A 10,132-nucleotide genomic window follows, 5' to 3' on the forward strand; every position below is an offset into this window, starting at 1 on the left:
TAGCTGTGCTGGATCTTCATTGCTTTGAGGGCTTTTCTTTAGTTGCAGCGAGCAGGGCTCCTCTCTAGTTGTGGTGCGGTGGCTTCTCTTGTTGCAGAGCACAGGCTCTAGGGCTCATGAGCTTCAGTACTTGCAGCATGTGAGCAACTAATAGTTGCAGTGCACAGGTTTAGTTGCTCCGCAGCATGTGGGATCTTCCAGGACTGGGAGTCGAACCCACGTCTCCTTCACTGGCAGGCGGATTCTTTACCGCTGAGCCATCAGGGAAGCCCCTTTCTTTAATTCTTGAAAGTGTCCTGATTTAAAAGATAGTCTTACTTATAGAGGGGCTGGCTTCCCAGGAGGCACTAGTGGTAAAGAACCCGCCTGCCAGTGCAGGAGACTTAAGAGGATGCAGGTTCGATCCCTGGGTCGGGAAGATCCCCTGGGGGAGGAAATGACAACCCACGCCAGTAATCTTGCCTGGAGAATCCCATGGCCAGAGGAGCCTGGCGGGCTACAGTCTATAGCGTCACAAAGGAGTCGAACACGACTGAAGCGACTCAGCACAGCACACAGCACTTAGAGACGTTGTTTGCAAAACTGAGAATGACCACACGGGGGCGGTGTTGGACCATGTTCCCAGCCAGAACTTGGTCCCCCTGGTTCTAGGAGGGAAGTCGATTTCTGCAAAACCAGAATTCTGCGACCTGGGCGGGGAAGCCGTCCTTGAGGCTTCCTCTCTCACTGGACCTTCGCCCCGCCCCCTATCTCTCTCCTCCCGTCCTCCCAGGGGTCCTTCTACAAGCAGAGCTGACCTGTCCCTCCCTGCTCACACCCCTCCCCTGGGACAGCTGTCCCAGCCCGGCAGACTGGCATCGCAGCAAGGTGTATCTAACCTGACAGCCCTCCAGTCTTTATTTTTTAAATCTCACCCACTTCCCACGCCCCCTCTGTAGTATGCCCTTGCCCAGTTGCTGAGTTGTGTCTGACTCTTTTGTGACTCCATGGACTGCAACCTGCCAGGCTCCTCTGTCCATGGGACTTTTCAGGCAAGATTACTGGAATGGGTTGCCATTTCCTCCTCCAGGGGATCTTCCCGCACCAAGGATCGAATCCTGCATTGGGAGGCAAATTCCATATGTAACGGAGATGGTTTAAAAAAAAAAAAACACACCACAGGGCCATTGCACACGCTGTGCTCCCAGCCTGGAGCGTCCACCTCTATTTTGTGTCAGTTCCACCTGAAAGCCTTCCTAAAACCCTCGCGATCAGAATCAGGCTCCCTACCCCTCACACTTTCCCCGTCCCTCACCTTTCTTGGCTGTGACTGGGAGCCTGAGGGTGGGGCTGCAGAATGAGATCTGACTCCTCTTCGACCCCTAGCATGGGTCTTGGCTACCAGCATTTGTGAAGCAAACAAATATTGACAAAGACATTGATCTTTGTGCCCCACCACCACTGCTCTCACCTCCAGGGTTTTCAGCCATTGAGGGCTGGGTTTTCTCAGTCCCCTGGGAGCTATCAAGGTTGCATTTTCACAACCACAGGCACTTGGAGATGGATGGGGCTCAGCCGCAGCCCATGGGACTCCCTGGGGAGCTTTTGAAACTCCCAGAGCCCAGCTCTATCCTGGACCACTTAAACCACAATGCCTGGCGCTGGGGCCGGGCATTGATTCGGATTTTAAAAGCTCCCCCCGAGATTCTAATGGGCAGACCAGGGTCAAGAGAGGCATCCCAGCAATGCATTTTCCAAAGACAGTAGAGACAGGTTTTCCTCCTTGGAGCTTAGCATGTTTCTAAAGTAGCTCTGTGGATACACCAAAAGACTCAGAACGTGGAGAAAAAATTAACCTTTAGTTTGGAAACATTAGGGAGTTTGAAAACCAAAGACGACCAATGACATCCTTCCCCAGAGGCTGGGCCACTGGAGAGATGCTTAGGAGGTGCAAGCATGTTTCAAATGGCAGCAAGAGAAGGCAAATGATAATGGGTGTCCCGGGGGCCCAGAAAATCCAGTGGCCCAGAGCTGTCCTGTGTTGCTTGGTCCTACCTATGGGGACCAGGACATCCCAGTGAGCGTGAGCCTTTCACGGTTTTAGCTCTGAAAGTCCTATAGCCCAGTATTGCATTGCTGAGTCCTGGCAATAACCAGGAGCCACCTGGGAAGACCTAGCATGGACCACAGCCCTCCAGGCTCCTCCCTCCATGGGATTCTCCAGGCAAGAATACTGGAGTGGGTTGCCATTTCCCTTCTCCAGGGGAATCCTCCCAACCCAGGGATCAAACCCGGGTCTCCTACATTGCAGGCAGATTCTTTCCCATCTGAACCACCAGGGAATGGTTGGTCTTGTCTTTAGATCCAGGCCGATGTCTGTCTGTCTGTCTGTCTCCCCCGTCCATCTGTCTCTCTCCCCACTCATTCTCCTCTCCTTCCCTTCGAGATGAGTTCTATTTCCATCTCCTCCTGGTCTTTTGCTGCCTTGTCTCCCACTTGGTCCCTCCCAAGAGCCTGACCCGTTTCTCACCTCCTCTTCCTGCCATGGCCCCGTCTGTTGCCCGCGCGTGTGACACTGTCACGTCTGTGTCAGCGCCCCCTTTTCCCTCCTTGCATCTCTCCCCCTGCTTGGCCTGTTTTCTCTCTGCATCCCCGTCCCCCTCTCTCTGGATCCCTGTCCCCCTGTCTCTGGGTCTCTGTCCCCCTCTCTAAACCTCTATCTCTCTCAGCACCTCACATTCGCCAGAATTTGACAAGATGGGAGACCTCCCCCCCTTCTCTCTCCCCATAAAAGTCCCCAACCCTCCCAGGAATTTCCCTTCCAGTCTGAACACCAACTGATTCAGTACCAGGCCAGAGGATGAGGCTGGCTGGCAAGATTCCCCGGCAGGCGTCCTGTTAGAAGGGTCGGCCGGGTCCACCTGGCCCCCCAGAGTTCGTAGATCCAGCGTGCCCAGGGCCGGAAGAAGGGAGCAGAGCGCCCCGGCCAAGAAAACCGCCCTTCCAACTGCGCGATGGCTCTGCGCCCAGGCGGGCTGGAGCACCGAGGAGTAGCAGTCCCCGGCCACCGCCGTAGAAGGTCAGGAAGGCCAGGCCGGGGTCCAGGTGGTGGAAGATGCCACCCAGGGGCCAGCCAGAGCGCGTCCAGGTGAGGGTCAAGGGTGGAAGGATAGTGAAGGCGGCGGCGGCCGCGGCCTGGTGGCCAAACCAGGCAGCTGATGGGGGCGGAGGCAGGAGGGGCCCTGTGGCTTGGACCACCAGGCTGGGGCTGGCCACCTCCAGGAGGCAGGAGGTGAGGGCGGCCGGGGTTAGAGGAGGAAGAGGGCGGCCTCTGGTGGGCTCGGGTCTCCGGGGGATGACGGCGGCTGAGTCTCCAAAGGGTCCCCCAGGGGCAGGCTGCAGCTGTCGGGACCGACAGGCCTCCATGTCAGCAAGCCCCACACCCAGCCCCCCCACCAACTTCCCCATCCCAGGGACGGCCCACCGTCCACTCATGCCCGGGCGCGGTCCTCTCTCCCTCCCTTTCCCTCTCCCCTCACAGTCTCACCCTGGTGCTGCTCTGTCCCCTCTGATCCGACCCCACCTTCCCGGCCCAGTGCAGGCTTCCAACTCACCTGGCTGGATACTCAGCCCAGCCTCCTCCCGGGCCTCCCTGCCTCCAATCATCCCGTCCAGTCCAGAGCGAGCCTGTCCCTCCTCCCCTGCTCACTGACCTCCCTTGGTTCCCCAGGACCCCTGGCCAAAGTCCCAGCCCCTCATCCTAGGGTGGAGACCCCTGGGTGGTCCCCTGGCCCACCCTCCTCTGCAGCCCTTTTCCTGTCCTCAACGCATCATCACATCCAACCACTCCCAGAACTAGCGCCTAACTCCAGTCTCATGCGCTTCGCCCCTGCTGTCCTCGTCCATCCTCTCAGGAGACCTGTATCCTTCCAGGACTGCACGACCCTGGCTGTGCCAAGCCCCATGGGGTGGCTGTACTCCTAACAGCCCCATTTTCCAGATGGGGAAACTGAGGCTTGGAGCAGGGAAATTCACTTGCTCAAAATCAAAGCAGGCAAAGCGGAGCCTGGATGTGCACTCACATCTGTGCGACCTTGGAGGCCGGGATGTTAGCTCTCGGGGGGTCCTGCTCTGTTCGTGGGCCTCGGTCTCCCCACCCTGTCTCCTCATTGTCCTGAGCCCGCCAGCGGGTGGGAGGCAGGGGTCTCCCAGGGTGACTGAGCAGCAGCCGCAGGCCTGGTCTCTCCCAGAGGACCCAGGATGGGACAAATCACAAGTGGATAGAAACCAGAGGGCTGGAAATCAGAGGAGCCACCACACAGGTCTGAGCATGCATCTCAGTTTCCCCATCTGCCAACCGAAGATCAGCTTGTGTGCCTGGGCGCTGCCTTCCCATCGTCCCCACGATGAGATCTGAGCTCCTCAGCCTGGCCTTTGCAGCCCTAACCTGCCAAGGTTCCACCCCCATCAGCAGCCACCAGGCTCACCAGGTTCCTTCCTTCTGCTCTGCAGTTCCTAGAACAAGCCGCGTGGTTTCATGCACCCATCCATGCTTTCTCCTTGCCATTTCCTCATTCTGGACCACTTTACCCTATCGGTCCCATGCACAAACTCCTAGTCAAGCTTCAGAACCCAACTGAGTGCCACCCTCCCTTAGAAACCCTTCCCTACTACAGCACGCCACACCAGACTAAACCAGGTGTCACCTTCACTGCATGTGAAGTCTCTGAGAGGTTCAAGCTAAGCCAAGGCAGGAACAAAGTGTCAACTACGTAGGGGGCAGTGTGCCTTCACAGGCCTCATTTTAATTTAGTCTTTTTTTTTAATAGTATATTTTTAAAAGTATGCTTTATTCTTTAAAAAAAATTTTTTTTAATTAGTCAGTTTATTTGGCTGCATTGAGTCTTAGTTGGGGCATGCAAGATCTTTCATTTTTGACCCTCTAATTGTGGCTCTTGGGCTTAGTCGCCCCTAGGTACATGGGATCCTAGTTCCCCAATGGGGGATTGAACCCATGTCCCCTGCGTTGCCAGGCAGATTCTTAACCACTGGACCACCAGGGAAGTCCCAGTTTAATTTATTCTTCCAAGAACGCTGTGAGGACAATACTATTGCTGTCATCATTTTATCAAGGGGGGAAGCTGAGGGAAACTTAAATAACTGAGCCGTTCAGCCAATGAAACAACTGAGAAAAGAATCCAGGTTGACTGACTCCAGGATCTGAAATCTTAACCATTGTGTCATTTTCCCTAAACAAAGTTCGACTGGGTGAATAAATGCATGAATCATCCTTGAACAACCAACCCACACAATGCCTCACGACATGTTTGTAAAATGAATGAGTGAATGCATGAATGTATTCCCCTCTTTACTTGGCAAATTCCTATTCATACATCAATTCCCAGCGCAAATGCTTCCTCCTGCAGGATGCCCTCCATGACTTTTCCAGGCACAGTCCTCCTACAGTCTCTCTTCTTCCCTCTAATCCCCTTAATCCCTCCAGACTGGAACTGTCTGTGCCCTATTTTTCTCCTATACCAGCCTGGGAGTCTCCAGAAGGCCAATTCATATCTACGTCCCCAAAACCCCCCAGCTCAGGACCACCCTCAGAGGAGGCCTTAGGATGTATTTGCAGGTGCAGGTCAGGGTCTGGAGACAGACCCGAAAGAAAGAGGCTAGAACCCAGTGATGAGGAAGACATACAACACCTCAGGCTGGTCCTCCAGTGAGGAGGTGGCTGAAGCTTCAGGGCCCAGAGCAGGCTGAGTGAGCACTATACCAGGAGTCCAGAGATACCCATCTCCTCATATGAACAGATGTCTCATCCCTGAGCTCGTTTTCTTGGTTGAAGAAAAAAAGGTCCATATACAATTGGGTAGTGAATAATAAGCACATCACAGGGACTTGCCTGGAGGTCCAGTGGTTAGGAATCTGCCTCCTGATGCAGGAGACGCAGGTTCGATCCCTAGTCAGGAAACTAAGATCCTATATGCTGCACGGTGCAGCTAAAAAAAAAAAAAATTAATAATGGGCTTCCCTGGTGGCTCAGTGGTAAAGAATTTGCCTGCTAATGCAGGGGGCATGGGTTCGATCTCTGGTCCGGGAAGATCCCACATGCCCGGGCGCTCGAGAGCCCGGGAGCTGCGGCAGCTGAAGCCCGGGCACTCGAAAGCCTGTGCTCCACAACAAGAGAAGACACCACAATGAGAAGCCTGTGCACGGCAGCTAGAGAGAAGCCCATGCAGCAACGAAGACCCAGCACAGACAAAAACAATTTTTAAAAAATTAATAATAAATGAAGATGCTACCTGCAGGCTTTGAAGATGAGGAAAGAGCCATGAGCCACAAAATGAGGGCAGCTCTCGGAGCTGGGAAAGAGAGAGAGTGGATTGTCCTCCAGAGCCTGGTGACACCCACCTAGGACCCCTGGCCTCTGGAATCATGAGATAGATGGATGCTGTTTTAAGCCACTAAGTGAGTAGGAATTTGTTACACTGACCATAGGAAAATAATACCCTCACTTTGTAGACCAGCCACTGGAGGCTTGCTGAGGGCTACACAATTGCTGAGTAAGAGGGGGTAGGAAACTGGGGACAGGGCTCAGGGAGAGGGGCATCTGGACCCCCAAATGGCCAAAGGAGAGGCCTGGAGGGGGTGGCCAGGCTGTGGTGGGAGGGGTGGAGCTGGCCGTGGGGAAAGAAGAAGCAGGAGCCAGGGAGGGTGGGTAGGGAGGTGGGGTACCCTAGTCTGCCAGGCTTCATCTTGTGGCTCCTGTGGGCTTCAAAGTGCCCCAGACTGGGAGGAGGGTGAGAGGAGGGAGGAGGAGGGGCCCTTGGATTAGAGCCCGCTGCCAGCCCCTCCCTCCCTTCCCCCCTCCAGCCCTGTCTGTCCTGCCCCACCCCCACTCTCCTCTCCATCCCCACCACCCGGTCCCTGCTCAGGCTGCCTCCTCCATCTCTGGACCTTCTTCTGGTTGGTGTCCATGCCCACAGGACCCTAGATGGGTCTTTCTACACCCAGGCTTGGCCTTACCCCTCCCCTGCTCACCCTCTGTGGCTCCCCGGGCCCCTGGACAAAGTCCCAGCCCCTCAGCCGGGTCTTCTTCCACTGCCGCCCATCAGAGCCCTCGGGTTCCCCGCCCACGGCATCACCCTAAAGCTCTGGGCGCTGCACCCCTGGTGCCTGCTCTGCCACAGCCATGACCACCGCAGTCCCCACCATCTGTGTCCATCTGTGCGGTGAGTCAGTCTCTCTGAAATCAAGGGCCCTGGTCTGACTCCTCCAGGGTCCCCAGCATCACCCACCACAGGGGAGGCATATGGCGGGGGTGGGTCCCCATTTTCAAGTGAGCGAATCCTTTAACACTCTGTAAACCAGGTCTAGGGCTTCCCTGGTGGCTCCATGGTAAAGAATCCACCTGCCAGGGCAGGAGATGCAGGTTTGATCCCTGGGTGGGGAAGATCCCCTGAAGAAGGAAATGGCAACCCACTCCAGTTTTCTCGCTTGAGCAATCCCATGGACGGAGGAGCCTGGTGGGCTACAGTCCATGGGGTCGCAAAGAGCCAGACATGACTGAGCAACTAAAACAGCAACAAAAACAAATTCCAGGTCTCGGTCAGTGTGAGTCTGAGGGGGCGGGGAGGGTCAGCACATCATTACAGACCACATCCAGGCCTGGAGGACCCTGCTGCTGCTGCTGCTCAGTCGCTTCAGTCGTGTCCGACTTCTTGCAACCCCAGGACTGTAGTCCCCCCACCCCAGACTCCTCTGTCTGTGAGGATTCTCCAGGCAAGAATACTGGAGTGGGTTGCCACGCCCTCCTCCAGGGGATCTTCCCGACCCAGGAATCGAACTTGCATCTCTTATGTCTCTTGCACTGGAAGTCAAGTTCTTTACCACGAGCGCCACGTGGGAAGCCCATGGAGGACACAGAAACAATGAAACAGACAAGGGTGTAAGACCATCACGTTGTCATCCCTTCACTTTATTCCCCACGAACAAGAATGGGCGCCTGGAGACCCACAGCACAGCTCACCGGGTCACTCACGGTGCTGCGTTTGAGCCCGGTCCTTGACATCCTGACCCCGGCTGAGACCTCGGGCAAGGAAGTCTCTACCCACAGTGAGGCTGCACCAGGACTGGAAAGGATTCGGGCTCTCAGTCAACAGGAATAGAACCTGTGACTCTGCAGCCGCGGAGGGAAGGTTTCAGGTGTCAGGGAGTGAGCAGTCTCCTGACAGCTATTTTCCGACATGTGATGACAGTCTGTCTGTCTCCCACGGCTGAAAACGTCTCAAACCAGGCCAGATCGGGGGCACCGCCTCCCATCTCTGGGTGCTGAGAGACACAGAGGTACTGATTAAAAGCATGCCGTAATTGCCTCCCTCCTGACTGGGGGGTAAGTCTCCTTCTGTGCCATCTTACTATTCAGGCTTGTCTTTCCTAGGCTGGGAGCTGCGTGAGGGCAGAGGCTATGGCCTTGGCAGGCATACTCGAATCCCCGGGGATGGCAGAGATTTATACCTACTGCGTGCTCGGTCAGTACTTTGTAGGACCAGAGTATGGCGTGGAAGTGGAGGCGGTGGGTTCTGAACAGTAGAGAACCTTAGCCCCGCCCCTGGAATGTTGGCCCCTCCCCTTTGAATGTCAGCCCCGCCCCCTCGATGTCTGTGCCTTCACGATTTAGGAAGAAAAAAAATTTTTTTATTTATTTGGCTGTACATGGTCTTGGGCTTCCCAGGTGGTGCTAGTGGTTAAGAACTGGCCTGCCAATGCAGGACATGTAAGATTTGCAGGTTTGATCCCTGAGTGGGGATGATCCGCTGGAGTAAGGCATGGCAACCCACTCCAGTATTCTTGCCTGGAGGATCCCATGGACAGAGGAGCCTGGCGGGCTACAGTCTATAGGGTCGCAGAGAGTCAGACACGACTGAGCGACTGAACACACTTGCAGGCACAGGGTCTTAGTCGTGGCATGGGGGATCTAGTTCCTCCACCAGGGATCAAACCCAGGCCCCCTGCACTGAGGCACAGAGTCTTAGCCCCTGGACGACCAGGGAAGTCCCTCTTCCTCACCTTTTACCTTTAGTGCCTAGAACCATGCCCTTCATCTGACAAGCACTCAATAAACAGAAGCGGGTGGTCTAGTGGAGTCAGACTGCTCAAGTCTTGAGTACCCTGTACTTGCTGTGTGACCTCTGATAAGTGACTTTACCTCTCTGAGCTTTGTTTCCTCATCAAGGGGCATAACTGTCGGACCGCCCTCATAGGATCAAGTCGCTGGAGTTCACTCGTGTGTAAAGCTCTGCACTAGCACCTCGTGTCCAGGACACGCTCAACACCTGTGAGCTTGTACTTATGTGGTGAATCAGGTGGTGAATCGCCTCCTTGGATCCTCATAGAAATCTTTTTAGAGCAGGATTTTCAGTCCCTGTTTGGCAGAGTGAGAATCCGAGGCTTAGGGCATCCTCCACTTCCCTCTGCCCCTCTTCACGGAGGCTGAACAAGGAAATGCTGATTCCCGAGGCCGGCCCCCTAGCAGGGTCCCCAAAACCCACCTCGCCCACCACGCAGGGCTCTTCTCGATCAAAGACAACAGTCTCCCCAGGAGAGTCCTGCAGCTGCTGTGAAAACCACAGAGTCTCCTCGGAGGACTGCTTAACCGATTTCATTAGGAAATCAATGCAAATTAAAAACCTCGCCCGGATCCCACTATTCTCCTCCGAGAAGGCGGAGATCAAAGAGGCTGACTTCGCGGTTGCGTTGGTGAAGCTCCAGGAAACCGCCTTTCCGAGCGCCCGGTGGAGGAGTCTTGTTAGCAACATCTAACACGCCCTCTGACCCTGCCCGTCCCGAGGAAAGATCTATTCTAACAACAGATGACAAGATTGATGATAGCAAATACGTCACACCCCCGCGGTGCCAGGCACGGCCCTGAGCGCCTCACCCACGGTAACGCGCCTAATCGACACAGTGACTCTTTGAGGGCGGTGCTGTTCTATTCCCATTTCACGTAGACAGAAACTGAGGCGTAGGGAATGAAAGCAAGTTGACGGGTGTCACCCAGCTATAAGCAGCCCGTCATGCCTCTCTGCCTTCATGGAGTGTTCACCAGCGTACCCAGGTACGCATGTAAAAGGATGCTATTGTAGGA

This window comes from Giraffa tippelskirchi, chromosome 7 (assembly GCF_054371585.1).
Source record: "Giraffa tippelskirchi isolate mGirTip1 chromosome 7, T2T-mGirTip1v1.2.pri, whole genome shotgun sequence".
NCBI classification, from domain to species: domain Eukaryota; kingdom Metazoa; phylum Chordata; class Mammalia; order Artiodactyla; family Giraffidae; genus Giraffa; species Giraffa tippelskirchi.